Raw genomic sequence first — 18542 nt, 5'->3', positions numbered from 1 at the left:
GAGCATGTTTTGAATAAGCCATATGGAAACTTATTTCTTTACTAACTAATAATCTGTTTATTAAAAAATTAGAAATTTAGCAGGGCATAGTGGCACATGCCTTTAATCCCAGGCACAGAGGTAGAAGGATCATTGTGACTTTGAGCCCAGGCTGGGAGTACATATGAAATTCATTTAGTCAAACAAGAGCAGTAGCTGCCCCAGTTGGGCCTATAACCACTCCAGACATGGGATTTCACCAGCATTTTCAGTACCAGGCATGAATTTTCTGTTGTGGAACAGGCCTCAGATCCAATCAGAAAATGGTTGACTGCCTCCATAGCTGACTCCCACAATAAAATCAGTGATACACCTTGCCCCTGGGCAGTGTGTTGCATTCAGTGTTCAGAGCCGATTTCCTCCCAGCAGCCAGTTTAGCACCTCCCAGCACTATGAGAAATAGCCAGCAGGGAGGAAGTTTCTAGCCCACTTTCAGCTTGATTCTCCTGCAACCACAGCATGTGATGTCTTCAGTCAACAAGGTCTACTTGTGATAGGCAGCAGCCCTTGTGGAGGCTTAGCAGTTAAGACACTTGCCTGCAAAACCTAATGACCAGAGTTCAGTTCCCCAGTACCCACATAAAGCCAGATGTAAAGCCAGATGCACAAAATGGCACATGCATCTGGAGTTTGTTTGCAAAGGCCCTGGCATTCTCCCTCTCTCTCTCTCTCTCTCTCTCTCTCTCTCCCTCTCCTTGAGAATAAATAAAAATGCTTTTAAAAAGGACTGGAAAGTTTCTAAAGCAGCCCAGTTTAACAAAGACAAATGAACTGCACAGACATATAAAAGAAGACAAACAATTGAAAAAAACAAAGCACTGAGTTGGAGAGATGGCTCAGTGACTAAAGTGCATGCCCGCAATGCCTATGGACCAAGGTTTGATTCCCCAGTACCCACACAAAGCCAGATACCTTCACCATATGTGCCTGTGTGGGACAGTAATTTATTTAGTTAGTTATTTGAGAGAGAGAGAGAGAGAGAGAGAGAGGGAGGGAGGAAGAGAGAGAGAGAGAGAGAGAGGTGAGTACTGTTATTTTAAGACATTGTGAAAACTTTAGGAGTTGGGACCTATCTGGAGCAAGTAGGTTACTTGGGAGTGGGTCTCTAAAAGATACCTGGTTTTTGTTTTTGGGTTGTTTTTTTTTTTTTTTGCTTATTCCTCCTTTTAAATTTTTCTCTTGTTTATTTGTCCCAGTGATAACAAACAGACTAACATACGTCAGATAAAATTTTTTATGTAATTTGTAATAGGAAAGAGCAAACATCCTTATCAAGTTTATTGCTAATTAATCCTATCAAAAGTTTATAAAATAGTATAAAAATTTTTAAGCTGGATATGGTGGTACACACCTTTAATCCATGAAGAAAATGTTTTCAAAATTCTATCACTAATAGCATTCTGGTGTGAATTTTTGAAAAATGTTCAGTGATAACAGAAGAGGTGGTTAATGCTATATTTGAATGTTTTTATTCATTTATTTATTTGCAAGGAGAGAGAGAGAGAGAATGAGAATGAGCATGGACATGCCAGGGCTTGTTGTTGCTATAAATGAACTCCAAACATATGTAATACTTTATGTATCTGGCGGTTTGTGCATTTTAAGGAATTGAACCCATCCCGTCAGGCTTTGCAAGCAAGTGCCTTAACCACTGAGCTATCTCTCTAGCCCTATATTTGAAATTCTATCTGTACTTCATATTATGTTGAAATTTTATCTAGGATTTAATAAAGTCTAACAACTCTGATGCCACCAAGAAAAACAACACAGTAGCAAAGGAAAATGATTTCTGGAGACATTCAGTTTTGTGTGTTTTTTAAGAAACATTTATTTACTTATTTGCAAGCACCTAAAGGTTTATTTTAGCTATTGCTTCAAAAACTTTAGTCCATCATGGCAGGGAGGTTGTGGTGCAATTCAGTTCCTAAAGGTGGGAACATGTAGCTGCTTATGTTATAGTAGACCAGGAGGTAGAGAGCACAATAGGAACCAGGGCTCAGTTACATATTCGAATGTCCACCCATAGCAACCTACTTATGCCAGCTAGGCTCCACCTTTTTGTTTTGGTTTTCAAGGTAGGGTTTCACTCAAGCCCAGGCTAACCTGGAATTCATTACATAGTCTCAGAGTAGCGACAAACTCACAGCAATCCTCCTACCTCAGCCTCCTGAGTGCTGGAATTAAAGGCATGTCCCATCACACCTGGTGGCTCAACTTCTTAAAGGATCCATGGCCTTCCAAACCAGTACCACAAGCAGAGAGACAACACTCAAAAACATGGGGAGGACATTTTATTTGTTTATTTATACATTTTCTGAGCCAATATTTCATCTCTGTCAGACTAGCCTATGATTCTGATCCTCTTGCGTCCACCTCCTGGGTGCTGGGATCACAGCTGTATGTCGCTATGGCTGTAGATTGAACTCAGGGCTTCATGCATGCTAGGTAAGCACTTTACCAACTGAGCCACATCTTCTCCCAATCCCCCACCCCCATGAGGGATATGGTGGTTGGAATGAAATGTGCCCCATAAGCTCATGTGTTTTGAATATTTGGTCCCTTCTGGTGGAAATTTAGAAAAGTTGTGGGGCCTTTGGGAAGTGTGGCATTGCTGGGGGAGGTATGTTACTGAGGACAGGCCTTGAGGTTTATGAATTCAGCCCTGTTGCAGTTACCTTCAAGTTGCTGGGACAAACACCTGACAGAAGCAGCTATGGGAGGAAAGGGTTCATTTCAGAATCCAGGGGAGACACAACCTGTGGTGGAAGAAGCTGGCTTACTTCCATGGATTTTTAGCAGAAAGACATCACTAATCAGCCTGCAAAAAAACAAACAGCCAGAGCTTAAAGTGGCTCTGAACACACCTTTGGATAGGACTACAAGAATCACCCCAATCACCCCTCCTCTAGCAGGGTACTCAAGTTGCAAGCTTAATCAAAAATACCTCAGAGTCAGGCATGGTGGCACATGTCTTTAGTCCTAGCACTTGGGAGGCAGAGGTAGGAGTGTTGCCATGAGTTCAAGGCCACCCTGAGATTGCATAGTGAATTCCAGTTCAGCATGGGCTACAGCAAAACCCTATCTCGAAAGAACAAATAACAACAACAAAAATCCCCTCAGGCTATGGGGGACATACATTCACATTCAAATGACCACAAGCCCCCTTGGGTGTTCAGAGCTAGCTCCCTCCTGTTGCTTCCTTCTAGCTGATGTGACAAGATGTGACAGCCTGGCTTTCTGGTCTGCAATGCTTTTCTTGCCTTGACAAAACTCTCAGCTGGAAATAAATTCTTTCCTTCCATAGTTGTTTCTGGTTAGTGCTTTGTCCCATCAACAAGAAGGTATGGAGGGATGCGGGCTGAAGAGATCTACCAGAGGCTAAGGTGACAGCAGTGTGAACCTGACTGCAACAGTCATGTTGGCACTGAGGAGTGGTGCCATCTGCTGCTAGATACCCGAATGTAGGGCTTTGGTCTTTTGGAGCTGATTTTCAGGAGGAATATGGATGGATTTGAAACCTTAGCCTAAGTGATGCCTTGCAGTGCTGTAAGTACAGCTTGATGGATTATTCTGATCATCATTGCAAGACCTGAATGCATGAAGAATTATGGAATATGAGGTTTGGCTTATGAGGGTGAAAAGGAGTTTTGTCTAGACTGGGGTAGAAGCACTTTGTGTAAGAGACTTACTGTTATACCCATGTCCTGAGAACTTGTGCAGGGTTGCAATGCATAGAAATGGACTGGTGTGTACAGAAGGATATGGCACAGAAACAAATCCTTGGGCTGAAACTGCTGCCTGTTTAGCTGCAATTACATGAGAGATTACAACCTTTGAGACTGGGCCAACTGACTGGCACTGGGACAAGAGGAAGAAGGTAGACTCTTTTTGAAGGGGCCTGAGTGTTCAAGGAGTGTCCTGTTCTTTCGAAGTATGCTTTATCCCCCCATAGATTAACAAATTGGCACCCTGCCTGGTATTGTGGAGTATGAGAAACGCAGGAAAGAGAGGGTCAGTGAGTTTGCAATGCAGTCTTGTGTTTTGGAAATAGCCATGGGGAGTGTGAAGCAGGTGTGCTGGATGCCTGCACAAAGACCCAGTGGAGCCGTGAGGATGAACCATGGGTTGCAGTGGAGACCCAGAGGAGATGCCAGGACTACAATATGGCTGCTAAGGAAAGCTGTGGGACTGGGATGAAGTTTTCCAGAACTGTGAGTGGCCTAGCTGGAGGGGTGGAACAGGAAGTTGAGACTTGCTGCTAGTTAGAATGGTTGAACAGGGATATTTGTCACTGACTAGAGTTGTTGGACTTAGAGCTACAGAGCTTGATGTTTGCTCTGCTTGTTGTAAATCTTGTATTGGCTGAATATTTCTTTGCTCTACCCAATGCCATCTTTTGTAGTATGCATGTGTAGTATGTGCCATTATGGGTGTTTTTGGTTTATTTTTGGTATTATGACTCAGTTAAAAGATTTTGAACTATGGGGTGTTTGAACATCATTGGGATTGAGAAAAGTATAGGACTTTTAAAATTAGACTGATAGTTGTCAGTTTATGAGGGCCAGGGCGGATGTGGTGGTTTGAGTCAGGGGTCCCCCATAAACTTAGGTGTTCTGGATGCTGGGTTCCCAGATGATGGAGATTTGGGAACTAATACCTCTTGGTGGCAGTGTATAGTTGGGGGGGCGGGCTTATGGGTATTACAGCCAGTTTCCCCTTGCCAGTGTTTGGCACACTCTCCTGTTGCTATTGTCCACCTGATGTGGGCCATGGGGTGATGTCCACCCTCTGTTCATGTCGTCATTTCCCCCTGCCATCATGTAGCTTCCCCTGGAGTCTGTGAGCCAAAATAAACCTTTTTTTTGTTTGTTTTTATTTATTTGAGAGTGACAGAGAGAAGGAGGTAGAGAGAGACAGACAGAGAATGGGCATGCCAGGGCTTCCAGCCACTGCAAACGAACTCCAGACGTGTGTGCCCCCTTGTGCATCTGGCTAACGTGGGTCCTGGGGAATCGAGCCTCGAACCTGGGTCCTTAGGCTACACAGGCAAGCGCTTAACCGCTAAGCCATCTCTCCAGCCCCAAAATAAACCTTTTTCCACAAACTTCTCTGTCGTAGGTATTTGGTATCAGGGATGTAGTCCTTCCCATGGAGTGGGCTCCTAGTCCCATTAGAGGGCAGTTGGTTTCCACCATGACAGATGTGCCACTATTGCACCCATTTGGCCTGGCTGGCCAAAGTTAAGGCTTGTAGTGTCCACTGTTGAGTATCTTCACTGGTGATTTCTTGTGCTCCCATTGAACTGCATGCAGCGTGTTTTTTTCCAGCTTTCTGTCAGCTGGTCTACATGGAGGAGGCTTTCAGCTCAGCTCCAGCAGGGTTTCTCAGTGACCTTGAGGCCCAAGCATAGGGAGTCTTTAACAATTGGGTCGTACCATCTATTCCTGGTGGGAAGCCAAGAGCCTTAGCAATGGCCCCTAATGTTTTGGGAGGCATCAGGGACCACCCTGGCCAACAACTCACTGGAAGGGATCACATCCCTGACACTGAAAATTTTCTAGGAAGAATCTATAGCTTCTGGGTGTGCCATTGGCCAAAAATATAGGTTTCATATGGCTCATTCATATCCTGTTAGATTTTGATTATCCCCCACCTTTCCTTTACACACATACTCTTTTAATTATTTTCTTCTTTTAAAAAAATATTTTATTTTTTTATTGATTTATTTGAGAGAGAGAAAAACAGACTGACAGAAAATAGGTGCCCCAGGGCCTCCAGCTACTGTAAGCAAACTTCAGACGCATGTGCCACCTTGTGCATCTGGCTTACATGGGTCCTGGAGATTTGAACCGAGGTCCTTCAGCTTTGCAGGCAAAAATACCTTAACCATTAAGCCATCTCTGCAGCCCCCACATGCTCTTTTTTGTTTGTTTGTTTGTTTGTGTTTTTGTTTTTTTTGAGGTAGGGTCTCACTCTAGCCCAAGCTGACCTGGAATTTCTTAGGATGGCCTCAAACTCTTGGATTCTCCTACTTCTGCCTCACAAGTGTTGAGATTGAAGGTGTGTATACCACATCTGCAACATACTTTTAAAAAGTTTTTTGAATAATTTTTAATATTTTTATTAATTTACTTGAGAGAAACAGAGAGAAAGAGGGAGCAGACAGAGAGAGTGAGTATGGGTATGCCAGGGCCTTCTGCCAACGCAAAGACACCCCAAATGTGTCTTTGGGCATTTGGCTTTATGTGGGTACTGGAGAATCCATCCCATGCATCCAGGCTTTGCAAAAAAGCACTTTTAATCATGACATCAAAATAAAACAGAAACTGGGCTGGAAAGATGGCTTAGCAGTTAAGTGCTTGCCTGTGAAGCCTAAGGACCCCAGTTTGAGGCTTGATTCCCCAGGACCCACATTAGCCAGATGCACAAGGGTACACATGCATCTGGAGTTCATTCCTAGTGGCAAGAGGCCCTGGCGCACCCATTCTCACTCTCTTTCTCTCTCTCTCTTTGTCGCTCTCAAATAAATAAATATAAATTTAAAAAAATAAAACAGAGACTGATTGAGAGGGGGTGGGGATATGATGGAGAATGGAGTTTCAAAGGGGAAAGTGGGGGGATGGAGGGCATTACCATGGAATACTTTTTATAATCATGGAAGTTCTTAATTAAAACAATTTTTAAAAGAAAAAAATTTAAAAAATAAAGAAAGCACTTTTTTTTTTTTTTTTTTTGGTTTTTCAAGGTAGGGTCTCACTCTGGTCCAGGCTGACCTGGAATTAACTCTGTAGTCTCAGGGTGGCCTTGAACTCATGGCGATCCTCCTACCTCTGCCTCCCGAAAGAAAGCACTTTTAACCACAGAGCCATACTGCCTCCCACATTCTTTTGGATTGAAAATTCTGACCTTTAGGTCTTTTCAGAACTTGAGCAATATGTGTTTATTAGGAAGACATAGCAACCTATCAGTGTTTGAAGAACTCCTATAGAATTCTTCCTCTGGCAGGAGGTTAGTTTGCAGAGAGCATGGAGATAAAGGGCCTGTTCTCCTACTCTGATACACAAGAGGAATAGACTTGGCAGTGGAATATGTAACAAACAAACTGCAGTTCTATGAGATAGAGAGCAGGAATGTTTGGAGAATTGGTCAAAACAAGATTACATGCGAGACAGGGCCTTAGAAACTTCTACTTAAGACAATGGCTCACAGTTTAATCCAAGCACTGGGGAGGCTAAGGTTGTAAACGTCAAGCCTGTCCAGGCAACACAGAGAGACTGTCTCAAAAAAACTAACAATGAGCCATGCATGGTGGCACACACCTTTGATCCCAGCACTTGGGAAGCAGAGGTAGGAAGATTGCCATGAGTTTGAGGCCAGCCTGATACAACATAGTGAATTGCAGGTCAGCCTGGGCTAGAGTGAGACCCTACCTCCTGTAGGTCTTACATTCTTTTCATGTTTGTGAGGCGTTTTTCTAGTTGTTATCACTGTTGGGTAGGGTCTCACTCTAGCCCAGGCTGACCTGCAATTCACTATGTTGTATCAGGCTAGCCTCCAAATCACAGTGACCCTCCTACCTTTGCCTCCCAAGCGCTGGGTTTAAGGGAGTGCGCCACCATGCATGGCTATCAGGAAGATTTTGAGCTTCCTTGAACATAGACCACTGGGCTTTCAGTGAAGGGTTTTTTTTTCCTTTTCAATTTATTTATTTGAGAGAGTGAGAATAAAACGGGGACTTCCGGTTAAGATGGCGGCGTAGGTACCACGCCAAAGCAGCCTAGGGGGGAAAAAGACCAAAAAAGCTCAGCAAAATACACACTTTTACTAAAAAGTGAGGTGTATAGGAAATTAAAGCGGCAGCGGAGAAGTAGAAGAGTTATAGAGCATCCAGAGCCTGCACAGGTGGGAAAAGCGGCTCCGGCAGCTCGGCCAACCGCCGCGGCTGCAGCGCAGCAGAAAGCCGCCAGACTCGGCTCGAGCCGCAGGAAAAGCCAGGTGCAGGATTTTCCCCTCACACCGCGCTCTCCGCAACTCGGGAACCGTGAGGGGAGAGCGGCAGCGAGCAGGGGAGGAGAAGACCGCGAGGTAGAAGAACACATGGAACAGCAAGAGAATCAGAGCAGCCGAGGCTCCCTCCCCTCCCCCACCGCCTGAACCCAGCTCCAGCGAACACAGCAGCAGCCTGGGACCCGGCCACGCCAACTTGGGCTGACAGCGGGATCCAAGCAGGAGCAAAGTTCGGCAGCAACATCAGCGGCTCCAGCACCAGTAACAGCGGCCCCAGCAGCAGCGGACCCAGGAGTGGCAGCAGCAGCAGACTCGGCGGCAGCAGCTTCAGGGGGAGCAGCGGCAGTGGACACGGCAGCGGCAGCTTCAGCAGCAGTGGTGGTTCCAGCAGTGGCAGCTACAGCAGCAGCAGAGGCAGCAGCAGCGGCTCAGTTTGCCCTGTAGGAAAAGCAAGTGCCCAGCTCCAGAAATCAGAACAGCAGCCCGACGACCCAGGCAGCAACTTGACTGAGACCAAAATCACCCAAGGTAACTGGGATTGCACCAGGGAAGGATCTCACTTGGTCACAAGCTGACTTGGATCCCTCAACAGACCAGAAATCTAAACCTCTTTGTTGATAGAGGATCTGGTCATTATAATAACTACTCTTGCATACATACTCGGGGCTGTTTTTGATTGAATGTGTACAGTGTTTAGTTAAATTTTAGAATCTACCTGTATTTTATTCCACTCAGCCTGCTTGAATACTCCTATAGCAGGGAAACTCAACCCCTAAGAACATTTTTGTAGATACTCTGAGAGTCTTAAGAGCCACACCTAATACCTTAAGGTCCTACCCTGAAAATATATTACATCAAATCAATTGATACAGCTAAGAATACCCAGCTAGCTAGAAAATCCAAGCATTAACTTAATCCAAGATGCAAAAATATATACATTATAACACAAGAAACACTAAAAAGCAAGACGATATAAATCCACCTAAAAGTATTAATGCATCAGAAATGTCCTCCAGTGAGAAAGAGTTAGAGGAAATGCCTGAGAAAGAGTTCAAAAGAATAATTATAAATATGTTCAAAGAGGTCAAAGAACACATGAAAACAATCAAAGAGGAAATCAAAGGAATCAAAGAAGAGGCAGGACACCAATTTAATGAAATAAAGAAGGCAATACAAGACATAAATAGGGAAATAGAAATAATAAAGAAAAACCAGTCAGAATTACTAGCAATGAAGAACACAGTTAATGAAATAAAAAACTCTGGAGAGAGTGAGAGAGAGAGAGAGAGAGAGAGAGAGAGAATGAGCATGCCAGGGCCTTCAGCTACTACAGATGAAGTCCAGACATATGTCACCCTGTGCATCTGGCTTACATGGTTCTTGGGGAATCAAACCTGGGTCCTTTGGCTTTGCAGCAAGCGCCTTAACCACTATGTCATCTCCCCAGCCCTCTTTTAAAATTTTTATCATTTTTTATTAACAACTTCTATGATTGTTACAATATCCCATTATATTCCCTCCCTCCCCCACACTTTCCCCTTTGAAACTCCACTCTCTATAATATCCCCTCCCCCTCTCAATCCATCTCTCTTTTATTTTGATGTCATCATCTTTTCCTCCTATTATGATGGTCTTGTGTAGGTAGTGTCAGACACTATGAGGTCATGGATATCCAGGCCATTTTGTGCCTGGCGGAGCATGTTGTAAGGAGTCCTACTCTTCCTTTGGCTCTCACATTCTTTCCGCCCTCTCTTCTGCAATGGACCCTGAGCCTTGGAAGGTGTGATAGAGATATTGCAGTGTTGAGCACTCCTCTGTCCCTTCTCAGCACGATGGTGCCTTCTGAGTCATCCCAAGGTCACTGCCCTCTGAAAAGAGAAGGTTCTTTAACCAAAAGTGAGAGTAGCATTAATATATGGGTATAAACATTAAGAGAATTGCATACTGTGCAGTTTGGTGAGCATAGTATTTACATTTAGCCAGACACCCAGCAGATATTGCACCCCCAGGTCTCATGATTACCCCTGTTGTAGGTTTTCAGTATCAGGAATGTATTCCCTCTCATGGAGCAGGCCTCCAGTCAAATTAGGGGGCAGTTCGTTTCCCCCATAATAGATGTGCCAGTATTGCACCCATTGGCTCATTTGGCCTGGCTGGCCAAATATAAGGCTTGCAGTGTCCACTGTTGAGTATCTCCACTGGTGGTTTCTCTCTCTCCCATGGAACTGCATGCAGCATAGCTTTTTTCAGCTTTCTGGCAGCTGATCTACATGGAGGAGGTGTTCAGATCAGCTCCAGCAGGATTTTTCAGTGACCTTGCAGCCCAAGTATGTGGAGTCTTCAGCAAGATGGTCTCACCACCTATTCCTGGTGGGAAACCAAGACTTCGGCAATGGCCTGTAATGTTTTGGGGGTTATCAGGGACCTCCCTCGCACTGAAAATTTTCTAGTAACAGTCTATGGCTCCTGTGTGTTCAATTGTCCAAAAAAGTAGGTTTCCATATGACTTGTTTATATCCTCTTAGATTTTGATTAGCCCTCCTTCTACCTTTCCTTTACTCAATCTCTTCCCTGACCTCACTTGGGTAGTTTCATCCCCATTAATCTGCTCTACTCAGCAGTAAAGAAACATGAAGTTATGAAATTTGCAGGAAAATGGATAGATCTGGAAACGATTGTACTGAGTGAGGTAATCCAGACCCAGAAAGCCAAAGATCACATGTTTTCTCTCATATGTGGATACTAGCTACAAATGACTGGACTTATGTGTAAGTAAGAAGAAAACTTGGTAGCAGAGGCCAGTAAGCCAGAAAGGGGATATAAAGGGAATAGAAGGGGGTGGGGACTTAATAGGAATGCATTGTATATATGCAAGTAGAAGAACAGATTGAATAAGTCATATGGAAACCTACTTTTTTGGACAATGAAACATATAGGAGTCATAGACTGTTACTAGAAAATTTTCTAAAATTTGTTTTTGTTTTTCGAGGCAGGGTCTCACTCTAGCTCAGGCTGGGATTAAAGGCGTGAGCCACCATGCCCGGCAATTTTTTTCTTTGATATTCCCACCTTGTAGTCCAAGCCAGCCTTGAATTCAAGGCAATCCTGCCTTAGCCTCTGGATAGCTGGGATTACAGGCATGAGCCATCATGCCCATCGGATCGGTTTCAGTTCTAAAAGACATTCTTTTCCTGCTGTAGGTAACTTCATTTGAGCCAGGGGAGATGTGAGCATTTCAAATGCAGTCCATCTGTGCAGTTGCAAGCCGTTCTGTGTTGTCTCAGGAGTCCTTAGAGTGAGATCTGCTATAGCATAGCCGTCCATCTGATCTTGTCTTGTCTTTGTTTGCTTGGTTTTTTATTTATTTGTTTTTACTTTTTTTGCAATTCTATTATTATTTTTGTTTTGTTTTTCAAGGTAGGGTCTCACTCTGGTCCAGGCTGACCTGGAATTAACTATGTAGTCTCAGGGTGGCCTCGAATTTAAGGCGATCCTCCTACCTCTGCCTCCCAAGTGCTGGGATTAAAGGTGTGCGCCACCATGCCCAGCTGCAATTCTATTATTTTTAAGCTTTATTTTATCACTCTTATCCAACACACATCAGAAAGCATATTAACAGTGCATCTTATAGGAAGTCAGTTTACAACAAACTTGAACATAATTGCCCTGTTTTTTTTTTTTTTTTTTTTGAGGTAGGGTCTCACTCTAGCCCAGGCTGACCTGGAATTCACTATGTAGTCTCAGGGTGCCCTCAAACTCACAGCAATCTTCCTACCTCTGCCTCCTGGGTGCTGGGATTAAGGGTTTGCGCCATCATACTCGGCCAGTTTGACATTTTCTTCCCTTAACAAGCCTAGCCTTCTTTCCTTAGTCTTGTTCTTTGTGTCTTTCCCTGTAGAGAAGTGTGGGAAATGGAACTGGATAGACTCAAGAACCAGGATGGTGAAATAAACCGAAACATTATGAAAGAGACAGAGAGGGCCTGGAAGACAGAGATGAGAAGAACTGATGTTCTCAAAAACCTTGTCTTTTTCTTTCAATATTATTTCCTTGTGATCAGAGATGGAAAGAGAGAGAGAGAACAGGCATGGCAGGACATCTTCCCACTGCAAAGGAACTCCAGATGCATGTGCCACTTTGTGAAACTGCTTTATGTGGGTTCTGGGGAGTTGAACTTGGGCTGGCAAGCCCTACAAGCAAGTACATTTAACTGCTGAGCCATCTCCTCAGCCCAAGCCTTGCTTTTGTGCTCCACAGATGATAAGCACATTTGGCAGAGTATAAGAGAACCCAGTAGCATTTGTTTTCAATAGGGATAGTTTGTGTTTGCAAAATTCAAAAAATGTGTGTGTGATGTCATTAGATATTATCACTGGAGAGCCAGGAGTTGCTGGTATTGAAACTAGAAGCAGAAAAAGAAGCAGAACTGCACCTCACTTACCTCAAGTAAGTACCTGCCATGTCAAGGCTTACCGCCCTACAGTTCGGGTCCGTTGTTTGAAGCCCAAGCCAGTAAGCTTGGCACTTCCTCTGTCTGTAGAGCTTCTGAGGAATTTTAAGACCAATCATAACTTCTCAGTGATTCCCCTCCTTCTTCCTTTTTCTTTTCCTTTCTTCCTTTATTTATTTGTTTGTTTGTTTATTGGTTCTTCAAGGTAGGGTTTTACTCTAGCCCAGGCTGACCTGACTATATAGTCTCAGGGTGGCCTCAAACTTGTGGTGATCCTCCTACCTCCACCTCCTGAGAGCTGGGATTAAAGGCATGTGCCATCACGCCCAGCCAGCCCTTTTTTAAAAATAATTTTTCACTGTTATTATCTTACTTCTATTTGAATGGTATCTATTAGGCTGTTGAAGTATAATGGTCTTTGGGGGTTTGTTTCTACCATGGCAATGTCTCCTCTTTCTGCTGTGGGATTTTAGGGCCCCTTCAGCATGTTGAAAGAGAGGAGACAGGAACCCTTTTAGATAGTTCTCTTAAATGTTTGGCTTAAGGGCTGGTGAGATGGTCCAGAGGTTAAATGCACTGGTTGCAAAAGCCTAGGTTCAAGTCCACAGTACCACATAAAGTCAGAAGAACAAAGTGGCACATATATTTGGAGTTCATTCGCAGTGGCAAGAGTTCATGGCACGTCCATATTTTCATTCTCCACCTCCTCCCCACCCCATACCCCCACTTGCAAATTAAAAAAATATATTTTTTAACATTATTTGTCTGTTTGTTTTTGTTTTTGGAAGTAGGGTCTCATTCTAGCCCAGGCTGACCTGGAATTCACTCTGTATTCTCAGGGTGGCCCTGAGCTCATGGTGATCCTCCTACCTCAGCCTCCCAAGTGCTGAGATTAAAGGTGTGTGTCAGTACGCCCCGCTATTTTTACACTTAAATAATATTTTATTTATTTTTGGGCTGGAGAGATGGCTTGGTTGTTAAAGTGCTTGCCTGCAAAGTCAAAGGACCCAGGTTCAATTTAACAGGACCCATGTAAGCCAGATGCACAAGATGGTGCATGTGTCTGGAGTTTGTTTGCAGTGGCTAAAGGCCCTGGTGTGAACCCATTCTCTATCTGCCTCTTTCTCTCTCTATCTCAAATAAATAGATTAATTAAAAAAATTATTAGTGAAAGGGTGGCAGAAAGAAAGACAGAGAAAATGGGTGCACCGGGCACTTAGCAAACAAACTCAAGACTCGTGTGACATCTTGTGCATCTGGATTACGTGGGTACTTGAGAATTGAATCTGGGTTCTTTGGCTTTGCAGCCTAGCTCCTCAACCATCTCTCCAGCCTGTTAATTTTTATTTTTATTTATTTGAGAGAAAGAGCCAGAGAGAGAGGCAGGAGGTGGAGAGAGAAAATATGGGCCCATCAGGATGTCCAGCTACTGCAAATTCCAGATGCATGTGCCAATTTGTGCATCTGGCTTATGTGGGTCTTGGGGAATCAAACCAGGGTCCAATGGCTTTGCAGGCAAACACCTTAACTGCTAAGCCATCTTCTCCAGCCCTCTTTTTTTTTTTTTTTTTTTGAGGAAATGGTTCTCTGTAGTCCACTCTGACCTGGAAAAACCAAAAGCAATATTTTAAAATAATTAATATAAAAATTAATTAATATTGAATTAATATAAAAATATTAAATAAAACAGATAGGTTTCTCCAGCTTCTGCTCCTACCTCTTCTCTCGAGGTCCTTTACCCAGCAGGTATTTTTTTTTTCTTGATAATTTTCATACATGTTCACAATGTATTTTCATAGTAATCCCTTCACATTTCCTTATTTTGTCCTCTCTCCACCTTCCCCTTTCCTTTGAACCCCCTCTTCTGTTTTGATGTTTAGAGGGTTTTTTTGGCACTCTTCCATCATACATGATGAAATATTGATGGACATAGTCTTGTTCAGGTAATGACTGCCCCCAGCAGCAATTGTTTTGTATCACAAAATGTAACTAATTTTTAGGACAAATCCCAGGCTCTAAAAGATCTAATAGACTAAGCATAGCCACCCATCCCAGGATCCTAATTAGAGACAGGTGAAAAACAAAAGAGATAATTATTTTGGCCACATTGGGAACACAGATAAAGGGGGAAAGGGTCTGAAGGCGTTAGCAAATATCTTTATGGAGAAATTCAGGCTGACCTGGAATTCACAATATAGTCTTAGGGTGGCCTTAAACTTACTACGGTCCTCCTACCTGTGCCTCTCCAAGTGCTGGGATTAAAGGCATGTGCCACCACTCCTGGCTTCTGCTTCTAACTTTTTCTTACAGGGTCTAGTGATAAAGAGTCCTTCTTAGAGTACTGATTAAAAGACATTATGCTCAGGCTGGAGGGATAGCTTAACAGTTAAGGCATTAGCCTGCAAAGCCAAAGGACACAGTTTTGATTCCCCAGGACCCACGTAAGTCAGATGCACAAGGTAGTGCATGCATCTAGATTTAGTTTGCAGTGCCTGGAGGTCCTGCTGTGCCCATTCTTTCTCTGTCAAAATAAAATTATATACATATATATGTATATATATCACTATCCTCATTTATTTATACATTTGGTTAGGTGTCTGTTATGTTTTGGAGATAGGGTCTTATGTACCTGAGGCTGGCCCTGAATTCCTGATCCATCTCCTTCCACCTCCAAAGTGCTAGGGGTTAAGAAGAGCATACCACCACATAAGGCTGAGCTTTAGATTTGTTTTTGTTTTAAATATTCTTATTTATTTGCAAGCAGAGAGAGCTAGAAGAGAGAGAGAGAATGGGTGTGTCAGGGCCTCCAGCTGCTGCAAATGGACTCCAGTTACATGATGTATGTGAGTACTAGGGAACTGAACTTGGGTCATTAGGTTCTGCAGGCAAGCACTTTAACTGTTAAGCCATCTCTCCAGCCCAGAGCTTTAGGTTTTAATAGAGGAAGAATTGGGGCAAGGAGCGAGAAGTATGTCCTGGTCAAGGTGTGATCTAATTGATCTTGGTTGCAGTTCTTCAGTGGGGTCTGAAGAAGTCCTTATTTCTGTCTTGCAGATGATCACTTCTTTTTTGTTTGTTTGTTTTTCAAGGTAGGGTCTCACTCTAGCCCAGGCTGACCTGAAACTCACTATGCAGCCCCAGGGTGGCCTCAAATTCTTGGTGATCCTATCACCTCTGCCTCCTGAGTACTGAGATTAAAGGTGTGCACCACCATGCTTGGCCAGATGATCACTTCTGCTCTAGGGTACAACTTCATCCTCAAGGATAATCACCTTCTGGGGGGGTGGTCTGTCCTTAAATGTTTTGTTCTTCTAGGAATCCAAGGTGACTGCAGGTTTAGAACAATGGCTTATCATTGTGCCTTCTTCATCAAAGGGGGAGGAGGTTAGGGAGACACTCCTTGAATAAGTCACATGCTTATGCAGAGTCAAGCAGAAAAGTGCCCCAAAGTTCAGGAGCCAGACACAAAATAGAGGCAGAGGTGTCAGGCTTCAATCCTGCTTTTACTTACTTGTGGGCCCAAGAAAGGAGTGAATATTATTTTAGTCAAAGCAGTTTCTCAGGGTTAGACCCTACCTCAAAACAAAACACAAAGGAAGGAAGAAAGGAATTGGGAATTTCTAATTGTGTGAATCCCTTTTGGTTTGCTGAAAGGTCAACCCCTCCAACACTGGACACAGTTCATTCCAAACAGGAATGGGATTCAAGATTCAATGGAGTTTGGCTAATGAAAAAGAATGTCCGGGTAAGTGTCAAGTGGGTGATAATTAAGTCAGCCTTGTATGGAAACCTGCTGAGCTTCTATGTTGCTGCATAAAGTCTGCTCCATCATTCTGTGCTTTCCTTGAATAGATAGCATGCTTCTTCCAGAGGGTCACTGAGCTCAGCAGTAAAGGATGATCCATTCCTTTCCTTCTATTCTAGGACCAGTTTAATAGTCATATCTAGCTAGTGCGGAATGGAGCCAAGCTGAGCAGCCTTCCTCAAATCCTTACCCCCACTTTACCCCCACCTCCCTCTGAGGTAAGAGTGCTAGCTTTGGAGTCTGCCTCTCTGCTGGGGTGGGGGTGAAATCTTTTTTTTTTTTTTTTAATGAGAGAGGGCAAGCAAGAGAGAGAGAGAGAGAGAGAGTGTTGGCACAACAATAGAGCCTCCAGCCACTGTAATCAAACTCCAGATGCGTGCACCACCTTGTACACTTGTGTGACCTTGTGCATGCATCACCTTCTATGTCTGGATCATGTGGGATTTGGGGAGTCAAACATGGGTGCTCAGGCTTTGCAGGCAAGTGCCTTAATGGCTAAGCCATCCCTCCAGCCCTGCTTGTTTTTATTTCTCCTTTTTGGGGGGTGGAAGGGATTTTGAGGTAGGGTTTTAACTCTAGCCCCGGTAACCAGGAATTCACTTTATAGTCTCAGGGTGGCCTCGAACTCATAGCAATCCTCCTAACTTGGCCTTCGGAGTGCTGGGATTAAAGGTATGCACCACCACACCCAGCCCTGCTTATTCTTTTTTAAATTTATTTATTTATTTGAGAGAGAGAAAGAAGCAGAGGGAGAGAGAGAGAATGGGTACACCAGGCCCTCCAGCCACTGTTAAAGAACTCCAATTGCATGCAACCCCTTGTGCATTAGACTTTCATGGGTCCTGGAGAGTGGAACCAGGATCCTCTGTCTTTGCAGGCAAATGCCTTAACCACTCCAGCCCTGTGCTTATTCATTTTATAAAGACATTGGGACCATTCCTATATTGATTTTTGTAGTTGTTTTTGTTTTTCAAGGTAAAGTCTGGCTCTAGCCCAGGATGACCTAGAATTCACTAGCCCAGTGTCTGTAGGGACTTAAGAAGTTCATACCTGAGTGCTGCTAAGTCACTTCCATGGAAAATTGACAGTAAGCGGCAATCCCACATATCTAGCTATTATTTCAAATACAGCATTCAAGGAGACTTCACTTAACTGAGAGGAATGGAATAGGGGACTGTGAGATTAGTAACTTCATTAATAGAATTGCTCAAAGGACTGCCTGAGAGATTCTCTCTGATGACTCAGTTCACCTATTCACCTCGATTCCATTAGCAGCAGGGAAGGTTTCTCGTTAACCATTGTTTTTCCAAGAGGTAGAAACTGAGTGAGCATCTAATTCCGTGGTAAGAAGAAGCTCTGGTAAGATTTGAGGGTGATGCCAGGGGGCATGTGCTTGTGGTTAGAGCACTTTGGGTATTGAAACATGATTGCTACAATTTCCAGGCCAGCTTGGGTTACAGAGACGCTGTTTAAGAAAAAAAAAACAAAACAAACAAACAAAACACTGGTGTGGTGGCTCCCACTTTTAATCCCAGCACTCTAGAGGATGATTGCTGTGACTTCAAGGCCAGTCTGGACTAGAGCAAGTTCCACAACATCCTGGGCTACAGTGATATCTCCAAAAAAATCAAAACTGTGGTTAGAAGCACTTGCATAGCCAGGTGTAGTGGCGCATGCCTTTAATCTCTACATACATAAAGCTGGGTGCAAAGTGGTACCATGTGGTACACGCCTCTGTCATTCCAGTGTACCCACAAGGGGAGTCACAGCCAGGAGGAAAAGTCATGAGCCAAACACCTTACAGAAGTGAGAAAACTTGTCTCAAAGATGAAGCCCAAGCTGGGTGTGGTGGTGCACACCTGTAATAACAGCACTCAGGAGGCAGGAGGTCAGCCTGGACTAGAGAGAGACCCTACCTTGAAACCCCCTCCAAAAAAAGTGGAGTCCAAATTACTACTCTGACCCCCAAATGTGTGCAGTGGCACGTATGTGTACATAAACACACAAATAAAATTTTAAAAAGTAATTCATAGCCAGGCATGCACACCTTTAATCCCAGGACTCAGGAGGCAGAAGTAGGAGGATCACCATGAGTTCGAGGCCACCCTGAGACTACATAGTGAATTCCACATCAGTTTGGGCTAGATTGAGACCCTACTTTGAAAAACAATAACAACGACAAAAGCCCAGGTTTGGGCTGAGGAGACAGCTCAGTTAAGGGTACTTGTTGGCAAAGCTTGC

Source organism: Jaculus jaculus, chromosome 3 (assembly GCF_020740685.1).
Source record: "Jaculus jaculus isolate mJacJac1 chromosome 3, mJacJac1.mat.Y.cur, whole genome shotgun sequence".
NCBI lineage: Eukaryota > Metazoa > Chordata > Mammalia > Rodentia > Dipodidae > Jaculus > Jaculus jaculus.
The sequence above is the reverse complement of the archived record's forward strand: the minus strand, read 5'-3'. Positions refer to the sequence as shown.